Genomic DNA, 16,259 nt, shown 5'->3' on the forward strand with positions numbered 1-16,259 from the left:
TGTAAGTAAAGTAGGCTTGTGTTGCATTCAAAACATAGTCCGAGCCAAGAAATCAAATCTCAAACACGATTATAAACGCATACGTATGTACCATGTAAGTCAAGTTTCTCTATTTAAAGTGTCTATAGACAGCCAAAGACAGAAGCATCCATTGATTTTTTTTTATTAAAGAGCCGCTTTTGTACTCGGTGCATGGCTAAGCTGTGGTATAACCGTGTGAACAGAAACTGGACACTATTCTTCAGCATTTCCCCTGTAATTTGAACTTGCTGAATTACACGCTGCCTGCAAGAGAGGTGGTTTGAGGAACATTACAGCATGCTGTGTGCATTACCCCTGTCAAGGTGTTCTGGTAAAGCTAATAAAAAAGTACAACAGATAACATAGTAGGAGCATTGTTGCCGGATTTAAAGATAGCCGTACTATTGTCAGAAACATACCGACCATTTTATTGAAATAACAATCGACGTTGTTATTTTTTTTAATCTTCATACAACAGACATCATTAACAAGAAAAGAAAATGGGATCACCAGCATAACATCACTAACGCGTTAGATTTTGTTTTTGTACATATTTTACTTTAGTTGGCATTTTTAAACTGTAGTAGAACGATAAAACTGTATTAATTTCCACCGAAATGAATCCAGGACTTAACAACAATTGGCCCGATGGAGTTACTTGAGCTACTTTAGAACATTGCATATTTTCGTAAAAATCGTTCTCGGGTGCGGGAAATACATATTTTAAAATGATTTCAGTTTGCAAGCACTTAACGTGATCTCATCTCTTGGACTATTCCGGGCCGACGTGTTGCTCGTGGTTTAATAAGTTTGTTTTTCCAGTGTTTTGGAAGTCATTGGTTTAACTTCACATGGATATCTGGACCAGACAATAAAAGTTGTTTAGAACCTGCAAGCTAAGGAGGTGACAGCATTATTGCTTACATGAAAAATGTCACCGGCCACATGAATTTGTTGAAGGATTACGGCACCTGGTATTGGGGAGTGATACATATACATACCGACGAGACCGTTCAGACGTTAACTTATTTAGTCTCTTTATAGTATTATTAACTGCTTCGGAAGTCATTACTCCCACTGCAATTATACTGAACAATGTAAAACGATGCTTCAAGAGCGAATAGAATAAATGATCAAGAATCTTTATTTCTTTTTAATTAAATGAACTGTGCGCCACAACACACTAAAGGTTTAGCATTAACTTTAACTTGTGGACAGTTTCGTAAAAGATGCAAGCAAGAATATTTTACTGCTTCCAAGTTAATTCTGTACTACTTAGACATGAATTGTTGGTTTTAGATTTCCATATTTGTGACCTTGAACACAATGAGACCACTGGCATTTAAGATGTGCCCGTGTTAAATGCCGAGTGATCGTCCCATTTCCATGCGCTCCATGAAGTCAAGATCAAGGGGCGTGTAATTGGTTTGACAATAACCTCGGGATCATCCTCTCGCCTAGATGCTAATCCGATTAAGTTTTAACCCGGCGAATGCGAATGACTGCTCCAAAAGTTCTTTAGAGAACAATTTCTCTTCCTATGGGATGTTTGAATATTGAATGCTACATGTTTAGTATTTTCCCCATGAATATTGATACATTTTACGAAAATTACTATGGTACCAATTGCAGGATAGATTCAAATCGATCTTTGAAACAGCGTAAAACTACTGTCAAATAAACGGTAATTAAAACAATATGTGAAGGACTTTAAGGACAAGAAGTTGATGCTTGTAAGATTAATACATTTTCGATCACAAATTATCGTCACTTAAATGATACTCATAATTGAAATATTAGGATTACACATGCATTAACAATGTTTTGAAGACTTGAATTTCTATCCAAATGTAACACTTTCTCTGAGGTGCATAATTTTAAAATTATTTTTATCCAACCATAATTTGTAAAAGCAACATATCGAAGCTACGCGGAACAGTCAATACGTTTTTTTCGGTACATTAGGGACTGTGGTGCTGTTTCTTGCTCTCCGACAGGACTCAAACGTTTCATCAGCTTTGCTCTGATTTTCCATCCTGTTCTGACTTCATACAGCCCATCTCTGACTCTGTCTTTTTTGACCGTTTATCTCCATCTCTGGGACTGGGTGAGCGAATAAAATCCTTCCCAGGCCTTCACACTGCCGTCGCGATCATGAGATAATCTCCTCCCACTTTGCTTCCTGTAAGGTTTCCAATCCATATCCCAGTCTCTCCGCTTCTATCCTATTTGATCAAAACTTCTGATATGTTATCTTCTTCTATTAGGCCTAGATTTTTCCCCATCCACCATATTTGAAAGGACTCTGAACCACATTTGTTCCATTTCCCATAATACTACTCTAAAACCATCTCCTTCCATCCAGATTAGGGGGCATGGTCCTTTGTCTTCCTATTCCATAGATCATTCTCCGTCATTTTCAACATCTGCCATCTATGGCTACCTACCACTAGACACACCTTTCCCGCCCGCCGACCATTTTTATCATTTTGTTTTGAATTTTAGGTTTCCAGCAGTTGCCGTGCCTTATTTCTCTGTTGTTTGCATTTCCCCCTTTAACTATATTTTCGCTCCCTTTCCTCTGCTTTTATTCATATCCTTCTGTTTGCATCGCCGGCAGATCATCTGCGATTAACACACCGTCATCCCTTCTCAGCTGGCACCACGGCATTGGGTTTCCTCCGGTCCCGTTCTATTCCCTTTCTTCTCCCCTTCCGCTCCACTTCTCTGCAACTTAAAAGATGTTCGATTTATAACTTCTCCCAGTTCTGTGTATTGTGGTCAGTGTTGGTCACCATGTTATAGGAAACATGTTGTCAAGTTGGAAAGGGTGCAGACAAGATTTACTTGGATGTTGCCAGGACTCGAGGGCCTGATTTATAGGGAGAGGTTGAGTAGGCTGGGACTCTATTCATTGGAGCGCAGGAGGTTGATGGAGGTGTACACAATCATGACAGGTATAGATCGGGTAAATGCACAGCCTTTTGCCCAAAGTAGAGGAATCAAGAACAAGAGGACGTGGATTTAAGATGATGGGGAAAAGATTTAATAGAAACCTGATAGGTAGCTTTTTTTACACAAAGGGTGGTGGGTATATGGAACCGGCTGCCAGAGGAGGTAGTTAAGGCAGGTATTATCGCAGCCTTTAAGAAACATTCAGACTGAGACATAGATAGAGTAGGTTTAAAGGGATGTGGTTGAAACGCAGACAGGTGGGACTAGTGTAAATGAGACGTTTCCACGCTGTATGACTCTATGACTTCTGAGGATCTGAAATTTTACCTGTATTCCTCCACGAATGCAAAGTGATTTGTTGACAAGTCCTTCCCACCCACCCCCCCAACTGTAAACAGTCTGGAAAAAACGCCCCGAACCGAACTGTCTATCCATTTATCCGACTACCTGACCCGCTGAGTTATCCCAGCACCCTGTCTTCTTTTGTAAACTAACATCTACAGTTCCTTGTTTCAGCAATATTTCAGCAACACTTTCACTGATAAATTTAACGAAGTATTTTTAAAGTAAATATCTTTGTTTTTGCCAGACGCATTGGCCAAAAATTAAACGGTAATGGATAATTATTAAACATAAACTTGTAGGAGGTTGTTAGACACAGGCTATGAATACATTGGCTGCAACACGCGAGGGTGGGGTCGCGAGGTTTTGTACTGGTTTATTGCTTTATGAAATGTAACATTTGCATTATCGGTGCCGTATTTGATACTGACCCAACGAAAGAAACGTTAAATTGCGTGTGAACTAGGAATTAAACATTGGAAGAACACACACGTCTCATCACATGCACACCAATATCCGTGTAGCAATATCCAAGAATTTTAAATGTGATTGTTAAACTCAAAGGATAACACTGACATTTCTTCTTCAATCGTCGCGCGTCCTATTATATATAATGTGATTTAAAAAAATAGTTTGAATAGTAATGCATTGGAATTTTACAAAAGATACATCTAAACAAAATGATTTGCCGTTTGGTTGTGATAGTCATGGAAGGGGCCCTTTAAGTAGGACAAGTATTTTTACACTCGACTGCATTGGAAACAAAGTGTTTGGAAACGACCGCTGTGGCTGTGGCTGTGGATTAGATTTTAAAAAATCTGTAGCAAGGGTCGGGCAATAGTCTCCGGTCTGAAAGACACGTGTTGCTGTTGACTGGTCACTGGTTCTACAAACGCCGTCTGTTCCCAGAATGGCTGTAACAATGACTGGCAAGCACAGAAATCCGAGCGCAGTTCGGGACTAAACGCACCCTCCACCAGATCCGCCGCCGACTCCAAAAACCTTCGCAAGATCCCCAAAGTCAAATAGCTTGACCTAAGACGACTTTTGCGTTGAATGCTCGTGAAGTGTTTCCAATTTGAAATATTGAGAACAACAATTTATTGTTTCGAATAGATGCGAATCTGTAGAAAAAATGAGTAGCATCCTCCCTTAAATAAATAGCAGGGTGAGTTGCGGATAATCGTGATCAAACTCAGAGCCAAGCTATAGGACACTTTTAAATATGTCATGTTCAACTCTAATCGATTTTGAAGAATGCGTAACCGGAGACGAGAGCAGATGTAACAAATGGACAGAATAAAATAGATTAGATGTGAAAGGAAGGAGCTATTTCCATTAACAGTGTAGTTTTGCACCGAAATGCATTCGACTTGAAACATGGCAAAGATATACAGTGAGATGATTCTTTAATTTGTTTTCCGTTAGAGTCCTTCCTTTTTACAAACAAATTAACGAAGTGTCTCTTGCTACAATAATCACGACATAATCCCATTAAATTGAGAACCATTTTAATAACCAAATATTTACAAATCATTGCATGGATCAGAGTCTGTCCTCATTATATTTAATGAGGAATAAAATCTTACATGTTACATTTCACTTTAAAAGTGTTGGCATTGTTTGGTTGCTGGAGTTCTGATGGAGAGTTTTGCAGGACTGGGATCCGTGCCAGGTTCTTTGCTCTTTCCCACAGCTCCCCCTGACTGCAATGTAACTCTATCGCCGTGTGAGCGCCGTGCAGAGCGTGCGCGTCACTCAGCGGGACCCGCCCAGCAAGGCCTCGGGTCAATCACATAGTGCTGCACATGCATCTCCGAGCCATCAAAGGGCCGCTCCACGACCAGCACGCACACTGCAACTGCAGCTCCACTGTGCACACGCACACAGCAACTGGAAGAATTGCTGCACTCCCTTGGACACGCACGCAGCAACATATCAGGCTACTGTTGTACAATATAAAAGCACCCAGCAACGATTAAGTTACCGTTGTAAAAGTCAGTGAATGCAATCCAAAGGTTTTGTAATACAACGGGTAACAGTTTACCACAAAGTAATGCAATGGCAAATACTCGATCATGATGTGATCACACTCTACACTTTAAAACATAGATCCATTAAATAAAACATTTTTATGTAGTGAATGGAGAATCTTTTCCCCCTGGATAGGGGGGGGGGGGGGGGGACTAGAGGACATAGGTTTAACGTGAAAGATTTAATAGAAACCTGAGGGGCAACGTTTTCATTTGTCCCGCCCCCCTGACATCAGTCTGAAGAAGGGTCTCGACCCGAAACGTCACCCATTCCCTTCTCTCCTGAGATGCTGCCTGACCTGCTGAGTTGCTCCAACATTTTGTGAATAAATACGTCGATTTGTACCAGCATCTGCAGTTATTTTCGTACATACAAGTAGGTAGTGGGTATATGCAATCGGCAGACACAAGAAGTAATTGAGGCAGTCATTGTTACAGTAAAAATTTGAGCATTAGTTGTCAAGATGAATAATAGTAGATAGGATGAAACAACTACATATACAATGTCTACTTTCTGGTCTCAGAATCTCATAGTTTAAAATTTGCAATTTTCCTTCTAGAACCACTGTGATATGCGACTTTGAATTATGAAAATCGTTTCACCTCCTCCGACTCTGCCTCTGGCAAAGACGTTATTCCCTACTCTTAATTTCTCCATCTCTACTGCATCAACACCCAAGAAGAGGCTTTCCATTCTAGGACTTCTGAGATGTAGTTTCCCCCCACCCTCATACATGGACCCATCACCTACATCTCCTTTGTGTCACGTAGTTCTGTTCTCACTTCCCCTTTGCCCAGACAGAACAAGGGTAGGGTTCCCCTCGTCCTTACCTTTCATCACATCCAACACATCATTCTTCGTCATTTCCACCAACTTCAATGCGATCCCACCACATTTCTCCCCACCCGCTTTCTTCCCTGTGCCCTCGCGTCTTCCCATCCCCATTTTTTTTCCACCTTCTGAAGAGACTGCTCCCTCCACAATTTCTTGATGCACTCAATCTTTCCCATCCAAACCATCTCCTCCTGATGTACTTTACCCTGCAAGCACAGGAGATGTAACACCTGTCTCTATACCTCCTCCCTCACATCCATTCATGGACCCCAGCAGTCATTCCACACGCACCTCCTCTAACCTCATCTACTGCATTCAGTGTTCTAGATGCGGTCTGCTTTACATTGGCAAAATAAGCATAGACCGTTTCATGGAACACACGCTCAGCCTGCCAAGACCTGTTGGATCTTCTGGTTGCTAACTCTCCTTCCCATTTCCATACTGACCTTTCTATCCTGGGCCTCCTTCATCGCCAGAGTGAGGCCACATGCAAACTTGATGACAAGCATCTCATATTCTCCTTGGGTAGCTTATATCCTAATGGTATGAACATTGAATTCTCCTATTTTAGGTAACTAACCTACAAACAACACCTTCGCTTTCTCCCCCAATTCTTTCATGTGTCCCACATGGATTTGCAGCTTTTTTTCCTTCTCTCTCCCTCCACCGCCATCACTTTCCATGTATATTATTTTCTCTGACTTCACAATTCACACATCTTCTATCATCTCCTTACCTCACAATTTTTGTCTTTTCATCCCTGGCCTTTGTCCAACCATCTGCCAGTAAACGTCATCCAACCCCCCTCCTCACCTGTATCCACTTATCACTTGCCTGACTTTGTCCTGCCTTCCTCCTCTCTTCTAGCTTTTCCACACTCCCACCCCCCCCCCCCAACACAATCAGTCTGAAGATGGTGCCTGACCCTAAACGTCACCTATCCATGTCCTCCAGAACTACCGTATGACCCGCTCAGTTACTCCAGCATGTTGTGTCATTTTTTGGCAAACCAACATCTGCAGTTCCTAGTGTCTCACTCTTATCAAAATCACTGTTTAGACCCCAGTTTTAATATTGTGCCTAATTCAAATCATGTTACTTCAGAAAATCTAAAAATTGTGGAACAGATGCAAAAAAGATTTTGTAATCAAGGACAAGCAGAGAAAGTGTGGGGTCAATTAAGAATCAAACCGCAAAATATCATGCCCTACAGAGCAGAGCATTTAAATGGGACACACACACGATAAAGCAAAAGATTTGTTGCTCTCTTTAGGGATCTTCCTGTTTATAAGCTAGCTGTCACCTTCACCAATACTTTATTAAAGACTGGAAATCCATTGTAATATGATTTTTTTTGTGATTTCTTGATATAAATCAAAATCCATTAATGCATAATAATGAAATATTACAAAAAAGATTATAATATAGGATGCGTTGAAGATATCTCCAAGCTATACTACTAACATCAACTATTAATAGGTAAGTTGTGATGAAAGGTCATTGACCTGAAATGCTAATTTTTCATGAATGTGGCCTAATCTGCATTTCCACCATTCTCGGTTTTATTATATGAAATTCACACCATGTTGGGAGGTCTCAACACATATATTCCTTGCAATCCAAATTCAGGAATCCCAAAGAACAAAAGTTGGCAAGGCTGCAATTCAAAAGCATTTAATGGCTGTTTGGCCAATAGCCTCTACAAAAATAGGCACAGTATAGGGGGTTTGCAGTTATCAAAACAAATCACATCGTGATTGCTTTGAGATGTGTAGGTTGTGGCCATCTATAAGTGTTCTTCATGTCTTAAACTGGCATAATTGGTGCGGCTAGACATAAAATGCTGGAGTAACTCAGCTGGACAGGCAGCATCTCTGGAGACAAGGAATGGGTGACGTTTCGGGTCTCGACTCGAAACGTCTCCCACTCCTTTCCAGAAATGCTGCCTGTCCCGCTGAGTTATTCCAGCATTTTGTGTCTATCCTCAGTTTAAACCACCATCTGCAGTTCCTTCCTACACCTAATTGGTGTGGCAATTATTACAATATAATTAGTTATTGACATTAAAAACAGGAGCAGAACACCAGTGAAGAAACTGGCAGAAAGTACCAGTAAACATGCTCAAGGAACATTTTATTTTTTGCACAATGCCTGCTCTCTCCTGGAGGATGATTAATTGATCTTAAGTTTGCCAATGCATGAACACATCCACAGATACCACAAAGCATGATAGGGGTGGCACAGTGGTGCAGCGGTCGAGTTGCAGCCTTACAGTGCCAGAGACCCCGGGTTCAATCCTGACTACGGGTGCAGTCTGTATGCAGTTTGTGCATTCTCCCTGTGACCGCGTGGGTTTTCTCCAGGTGCTCCAGTTTCCTCCAACATTCCAAATACGTGCAGGTTTTTAGGCTAATTGGCTTTTGTAAATTACCCCCAGTGTGTAGGATAGGGTTTGGGTGATCTTTGGTCTGCATGGACTCAGTGGGCCGAAGGGCCTGTTTCCAGAGTCTTTCTAACAATTCCCGTGTTCTCCATTTTTATATTTACTGGTTATTTCACATCTCTCGATACTTTATGCTTCATGGAAAAAGTTCAACTTGTTGTCAGCTTCAAGACCGTTCTGACATTGGAAATAAAAATTGCGCTGAGAGCTTCGAGGGGTATCACCAAAACTTTGCAGCACAGCGCAATGAACAACCTCCCTTTAACCTGATGTGTGCGGGGTAGCTGTGTGTGGTGGTGATAGGGAGGGGCGGTGGTCGTGTGTTTACACCCAGCTGAACTGCAATTTGTGCGAATCAAGGAAAAGTCTGTGCTTTAATGTGAGAGTTGAGATATATCAGTGAAGAATGTATCTGTCCTTGTGGTCGCACGGTTGGAATCACAGCTGAAGTTTCCCATCTTGGATAATCCGTGTCTTCTTGCCAATTTCCCAGTTCAGCCCCAGCTAGACAAGATTCTTTTCTGACAATTGTTTCCCGAGCCGTTCTGTAACCTATAGGGCATCATTTCTCTTTAACTCGTATGGAATTGATTAGTATTTAATTTTATGTTCGAGATCTGTTATCGCAGCTGTAACCGACTGCTGGCTTTCCAGTTGCAGATCCACGAATAGTTTCCAACTTTAACGCCTGAAAAAACCCCATATTGTAACTGGGAATGGCAAGGCCGTCTTTTTAATTTCTCTACGAACCGGCGAAAAGTGGGCTGGAGAGAATGGGTAACTTTAGCCCGAAAGCTATCTTGTACAGTACTTCAAGACACGACTCTGTGTATCTTTTTTTTTATGACATGAAACGCCAAAACGCTGTAAGAGGTTTTTTTTTTAAGCAGAGTGCAGATTCTAATGTGTATTCATCTTGGAAAGATGCTTTCATGCCCACACATATAAAAAAAGTAAAGGGGGAAAAAAATAGAGGTCGACTCAAATCGTCGGCTGAGCGAGTAAAGGCTGTGCCCCTTGTGCGCCATTCAATCAGCAGTTCCCAAGGCTGGCTGCATGGGAAAAGCTGGATGGAAGTGATCCAAAATCAGCATTACATGCGTTTATTGTTCTCCCGCACTGATTAGACAGCACACAATGAAAACAGCGGCTCTATTTTCTAACGGTTCCCCGAACCTCACGCTGCCATTAATGACTGCAGCTCCATGCCAACTTTCTCAGTGACTCCCAGGCCATATCTGAGCGATATTATGACTTGTTAATTGATGCTTAAGGTCAACGAGAGACACGCAAGTGCATCCTATATCAGGAAATGTAGAATGTCTCAGGAGTGAAATATTTGGCTTTCAGGACAAGTCTGGCTGTGACTCGGAAATCATGGGAAGTTAGTTTCGAGGAGACAGTCTGCAGGCGCCACACTGCCTAGTGTCATATATAATGTAAGGGAATAATAGAGGCTTTCCTGCCATTCACAATAATATACAGCACTCCCATAAATCCTCCCGTCAGAGACTCCGAATTGGATTTAAAACTTTTATGCTTCACTTCGCTGTTCCTTTTAAAACGTTTATATCTTATTTTAGTAAAGATTTGTCCATCTCTTCGGTGCGTGAGCTGGTTTAGAAGTGGGACTGACAGTTATCCAGTAGGTCGATCACTAAAATGAAGCATAAATAACCCTTGTGCATTAATCAGCATGAAACTACAACATTTTAAAACCGACGCGGTTGTTTCAACAGACCAGAGTACAATGACGGGAAAAGGAAAATAAAATCTCGCCTGAACTACTGAATTTTGGATACTGAATTTTGGATACTATACCTGGAGTTATCAGTTCTATGTCTTAAGGTCCGATTTAAATATGCTGTACCTTACGTTTACACTGGTGTGGATACAGGGTAAGGGGAGGGAGGTTTCGGGGGGATGTGAGAAAGAACTTTTTCACCCAGAGGGTGGTTGGAGTCTGGAACTCACTGCCTGGGGTGGTGGTGGAGGCGGGAACACTCACAACGTTTAAGAGGTATTTGGATGGGCACTTGAAATGCTACAACATTCAGGGCTACGGGATTAAAATTAGACTGTGTTTGGTAACGGGCGGCACGGACACGATGGGCCGAAGGGCCTCTTTCTGTACTGTAGGACACTATGACTCTATGTGTCAATGTAGTGTGTCATTTTGTGTGCGCACCTGTATGTAAACATATGTTTATGACTTGCAGATGCTGGAATAAGGAGCAAAAACAAACTGCCAGAGGAACTTAGCGAGTCAGGCAGCATGTGTGGAAGGAAATAGACAGTCAACATTTCGGGCCGTGTCCCTTCGACCTGAAACGCCGACTGTCCATCCTTTCCACCGATGCTGTCTGACCCGCTGAGTTCCTCCAGCACTTTATATTTATTTTGCTTCGGTTGAATAATGGTGTTACTCATCCAACAGGATTGGTTTGACCAATATTATGTACATTACTACCTAGAACTGAATAGTGCACCTTTACGTCGAATTTTATTCATACCCAATGTAATTGCTCAATAAATGAAAATATTGTAAAATATGGATGTTGCCCGAGGCCCTGAGCTGAAGGGAGAGGTTGGGCAGGCTAGGACCTTATTCCTTGGAGCCAGGAAGTTGAGGGGTGATCTTATAGAGATGTCTAAAATCACCAGGGGTCTGAATAGGGTGAATGCAGTTGTTTTCCCAAGTCAGGGAATTAGGGACTAGAGCGCATAAGGAAAAGATTAAATAGGAACCTGAGGAGCAACTTTTTCACACATGGTGTGTTGGGTATATGGAACAAACTGCCAGAGGAAGTAGTTGAGGCAGGTAGAATAACACCATTAAAAGACATTTGGCCAGATACATGGAAAGGAAAGGGTTAGAGTGTAATGGGGCCGAATGTGGATAAATGGGACCAGCTGAGATGGGGTATCTTGGATGGCATGGGTGAGTTGGGCTGAACAGCCTGTTTCCATGCTGCATGATTCCATAACTCTATGATTCTAACTTCTGTTCTTCCCAATATGCTAAGAGTGTGGGGCCTTTTGTAAGCCCTGCATTGGAATTGCAAGTGTGCTGTCTTCAAAAGGAATTTCCACATGAGTACAGAAAATAATCTGTGCTAAAGATAGACACAAAATGCTGAAGTAACTCAGTGGGTCAGGCAGCACCTCTGGAGAACAAGGATAGGCGACGTTTCAGGTCGGGACCCTTCTTCAGACAGCTTTTTCTTCATAGAAACATAGAAAATAGGTGCAGGAGGAGGCCATTCGGCCCTTTGAGCCAGCACCGCCATTCATTGTGAGCATGGCTGGTCGTCCCAAATCAATAACCCGTGCCTGCCTTCTCCCCATATCCCTTGATTCCACTAGCCCCTAGATCTCTATCTAACTCAAAGCCCTGCATTCACTTACCAATGTTCTCCAGAGATGCTGCCTGACCCGCCGAGTTACTCCAACACTTTGTGAATCTTAATATAAACATGACACTGATTAAAAAGTTACAGAGGCCTGCTATATTGATTTTGTCTTGATTTAATGGTATTCACACATCAAAAATGCTCTAGAATCAATTTCCCAGAAGCAATTTGAGGCAATTGTTCCAGTGCAGATTAGCTGTCTGAGAACACCTTGACAGATGAATCACTAACTACTTTAGATATGCAGTCTAACTAAAGTTTTATACCCTTTCAACGTGGGTCTGTCAGATCACTACTAACATTGAATCTTTCACTAATAGCTAGACTCTAGTTGGCAGAGGTTTGTGCATGTTGATAAATATGTATGAACAGAGTTACCTCTTGCCAGACTACAGACAAAAAATAAAATCCAATTCCAGTTTATAAGTCACCACACAGATTACTTCCAAGGAGGCCTCACTCTATTCTCAGAGGGGCACGCTTTGCTCATGTAGTTCTGGCGAATTTAGGTACAAATTTGCAAAGCGTGAGCTCAGCAATTCAGAAGCCTGCCACAGCTTAATCATTAAATGTGCTCTCTACCACCAACCTACACTGGTAAACCTTCTGGCTCGTGTCTCCCCAGAATCAACTCTTATTTTTAAGCACCAAGATGTAAGTTATGCACAGCTAAATTAAAAAGTATCCCCACCCAACTGACTGATTGATCTTTATTATCAGATCCATGAGGGGGTAAGTTTAGTTTAGTTTAGCTATCCTGGAATTGCTCAGTAATGGATCACTCCAAAGATGCTTCACAATAAATATTGAATGGGGGAATAATGCCGTGCACCCTGAACTCAGAAGTTGTGTTGGCGTTTACGGGTGCGTCCTAACATGACTGTCATATTTCTTCACTGCTGTAAAGTGACCTCCAAGCTATTTTCAGCTACATAACACTGGCGAAAATAAACAACATTACGTAATTAAATTTCCAGATATCGTTCTTTTAAAATGCGTTCCATTTTACAAATTAATTTTCTGCTGCGGAGAATTCAAACAATATCAATATGTTAGCATGAAGCGGCTGTCAGTTTTGTATTTTAACTCTACAGGAAGTCAAAATTAGGCAGTTAAATGTTGAACTTATGTAGAACATGGTAAAAGATTCAAAGATATATCCAATGAAATAAATGATTAAAGAAATCACTCTTTTCCCATTCTCCACACTAAAATTACTCAAACAGGACATTCAATATCATGCACCTTCTGTTACCCTAGTACTTTAGCCGAAAAGTTAATTATGACTTACTTTCCTGTTCATTCCAAGTATTTGTTTAAGAGAAAATGTATGTAAATTATTTTGACTTTCTAGGAACTATTTACTTACTGTAAAAAAATTCCTCTTTCTGGTTTTTAATTTCCTTCACTCAAGACCTGAAAGCCGTTTACTCCTGAAAACACTTAATACAGAGGGACTGAGCTCAGATGAAAGGCTTCAAACAATGTCCATTGTAAGGTCATGGCACTGCTGCATTTCCTTGAAGCAGAATAGTTAACAATCTAATTGATGTTTCACCTTTGCCTTTTAATGAGGTTGGAGAAATTTTCCTTAATTTGCACCTTATTTTGACATTGGCTATTATATAAAGATTCACATTCACAATTTACTAATTGTACTCTTTGCATTCGAGCTATTGAGTTGATCAGACCTATATTAATTAAAAATATCTAATAGTTTAAATTTGACACAAAAAATACTCTTGTTTCAATGGAAGGTAAACTGAGCAGGATCTGAAAATGACATTGGTATGTGGATGTGGAATCACACCAGAACATAGTTTCTGATGCAGACAGTGTGCCAACATTTATATTGTCTACTAATTAACATGATAAGTGTGCAGCCAGCACTAATCATGGTCACCACAGCAGACGCCCAAAAATGTAAGGGGCTGGAACTACTTAACATTAGACAGTCCTGTTAAAATCCAGTCCGTGTCTCTAAAGAGCAGGTGCTCCACGGCTGGAGCAAGAGGCAGATTTCAGGGCCAATCTCATCAAAATGCAGGCATCTCATGCTCTGATCCTTGCTGAGATTAATGGAGGGGTATTGCTCCCTGACTGCCATAGGCACATAAACCATTGCCCCTCAACCGAGAGCCCTGCACCTCTTTCCCACTCCCTTCTCCTTCTCTTATCACTTTCTCATCCCCGTTCTCCTTCTCATCCCCACCCTTCACCCCATTTTCTCTTCCCCTCCTCTTACCCCTCCCCTTCTCCTCAACTCTTCCCTTCTCCTCAAACCTTTTAATTGTACCCCTGTTTTATCTCTCCCACATATCTTCCTCTTTACCCTTCCCTTTCGCCTGTGCTTACTCCCACCCTTCTCACTTTTCTCCTCCCCTTCTCCTCCTATTTCCTTTCTCCTCCCCTTTCAGTTTCTCCTCCCCTTTCCCTTTCCTCCCCTCCATCCTTTTACTCATAAAGAGATAAGTGATCTCCTTCCCTTTCAGTTATCCACTCTTCTTTCGTTTTCCCCTTCCAATTCCCCTCCGCCTTCCAGCTGCCTACTCATTCTCCTGCTGGGCTGTAGTCTTGGGGCAAACAACTGGGTTGTGTAGAAGCCTTGAACTCAGCAATAGGTACTTTAATCCTTTTCCCTATAGACTATTTTAAAACTTTAGAAAACTCTGAAGTGCCAAACTCTGAAGGAATTACAGAAACAGGCAGTAAAAATCAATCAGCAACAAGTGATGGTCACTGTAAATAGCTACATTGACAGTGGGTGGTGGGTGAGGTCTTTCCAGATTCTGAATGCTGTTCAGCCACACCATTTTGTTCATGGTGTTAACTGTGTACCATGTTCACCAATACGTCCCCCTATGTCAATTTGAACAGCTGAAGCAAATATATTGACAGACTAATGCTATCTTTGCTACATCTTTTAACCAATATGTGAGCATCCTCCTTGGAAGAAGGAAGGCAAACCCTTACTGAGATTGAGATAGCATGAGGTCAATAAATCTTTTGAAACAGGTCTACCCTCCATGCTGAGGTTCACTTGCACCTCCTCCAACCTCATCTACTGTATCCGCTGTTCCAGGAGTGGACTCCTATATATCAGTGAGACCAAGCTCGAAGATCGTTTCACTGAACACCTCTGCTCAGTCCGCCCCGTCCTACCCGATCTCCCGGTTCCAAAACACTTTAACTCCCCCTCCCATTTCCTTATCGACCATTCTGTCCCTGGCCTCCTCCACTGTCAAATTGGAGGAACAGCGCCACATATTTTGCTTGAGCAGCATATAACCCAGCGATATGAATATTGATTTCTCTAACTGCATAACCCTTGCTTCCCCTCTCTCTCCATCCCTCCCCATCCTAGTTCTCTGACAGGTTGTACTGTCCTTCTGAGTAATTTACTGATTGTAGGAGCAGGGAGGTTCTACTGCAGTTGTACAGGGCATTGGTGAGACCACACCTGGAGTATTGCGTACAGGTTTGGTCTCCTAATCTGAGGAAAGACATTCTTGCCATAGAGGGAGTACAGAGAAGGTTCACCAGATTGATTCCTGGGATGGCAGGACTTTCATATGAAGAAAGACTGGATAGACTCGGCTTGTACTCGCTGGAATTTAGAAGATTGAGGGGGGATCTTATAGAAACGTACAAAATTCTTAAGGGGTTGGACAGGCTAGATGCAGGAAGATTGTTCCCGATGTTGGGGAAGTCCAGAACAAGGGGTCACAGTTAAGGATAAGGGGGAAGTCTTTTAGGACCGAGTTGAGAAAGTTTTTTTTCACACAGAGTGGTGAATCTGTGGATATCTCTGCCACAGAAGGTAGTTGAGGCCAGTTCATTGGCTATATTTAAGAGGGAGTTAGATGTGGCCCTTGTGGCTAAAGGGATCATGGGGTATGGAGAGAAGGCAGGTACAGGATACTGAGTTGGATGATCAGCCATGATCATATTGAATGGCGGTGCAGGCTCGAAGGGCCGAATGGCCTACTCCTGCACCTACTTTCTATGTCATCTTTCCCTCAGCTAACTATGAGCCACTCTACATTTCCTTATCAACATCTGCTTTGATCTGTCATTTTCACACCTTACCCTTCCCTCTCCCCTGACTCTCAGTCTGAAGAAGGTTGTCGACCCAAAACGTCACCTATTCATTTTCTCCAGAGATGTTGCCTGACCCGCTGAGTTACTCCTGCTTTTTGTGTATATCCTCGTTTTAA

The 16,259-nt window shown here is 42.0% G+C and overlaps 1 protein-coding gene across 1 annotated transcript in view; it reads right to left on the minus strand.

Annotated features, from left to right (window-relative positions):
- Positions 1–16,259, minus strand: part of hey2 (hes-related family bHLH transcription factor with YRPW motif 2) — a 126,143-nt gene that overhangs the window by 6,434 nt on the left and 103,450 nt on the right. The gene's annotated exons all lie outside the window — the stretch shown is intronic.

This window comes from Rhinoraja longicauda, chromosome 5, assembly GCF_053455715.1.
Source record: "Rhinoraja longicauda isolate Sanriku21f chromosome 5, sRhiLon1.1, whole genome shotgun sequence".
Lineage (NCBI taxonomy): Eukaryota > Metazoa > Chordata > Chondrichthyes > Rajiformes > Arhynchobatidae > Rhinoraja > Rhinoraja longicauda.